A 670-nucleotide genomic window follows, 5' to 3' on the forward strand; every position below is an offset into this window, starting at 1 on the left:
TACCAGACTTTTAAAGAAGCTCTTCTTCTCCACTTTTTTGGACGCATTGGCTGCATCTCCTGCAGCTTGGGCAGCCGCTGAAGCCGGTTTGTTATCTACAGCCGCCTCTGATGACTTGGCTGCTGCTTTGGGTTCCTCCTTGGCTTTGACGGTCTCTGCGGCTGCAGCTGGGGCAGGGGTCGCCTTCTTGGGATCATCAGCCTGAAAGTGTCGCAGTGCATAATGAAAAACTGAATTATTCCAGTCCTAGAGCATGTGCTCCGCTCGTTATGATCAGATGTAACATTTTAAGTGACATTAAGATGTGCCCGCTGTTAGGATCCAGTGTGTCTTAGTGACTGCAACATTATGAGGGATGTTTAGAAGCACTGTTAAGATTTTTAAATATAATAACAAATGGAGAAAAATGCCTCTGCCAAAAAAGTTGTTTTAGAGCAGTTTTAATACCAGATGTATTAATGAAATGACTCTGGTTAATAATGCATCTATTCTCCAGAGGTAATTTTACTGTATTTACCACTCCAGTTGTTCTCCTGAGGAGCCGAACTCCACTTGTGGAGGCTGCCTGGACTTTTGTGGTCATGTGGTCTAACAGTACCTCAAATTCACATGAATGTGTTACTTTATGTTTAGTAATCCTACCACAATTTATACTCAGAGATTTTAAAAA

Source organism: Anarrhichthys ocellatus, unplaced genomic scaffold, assembly GCF_004355925.1.
Source record: "Anarrhichthys ocellatus isolate YVR2014 unplaced genomic scaffold, GSC_Weel_1.0 scaffold5, whole genome shotgun sequence".
Classification (NCBI taxonomy): Eukaryota; Metazoa; Chordata; class Actinopteri; order Perciformes; family Anarhichadidae; genus Anarrhichthys; species Anarrhichthys ocellatus.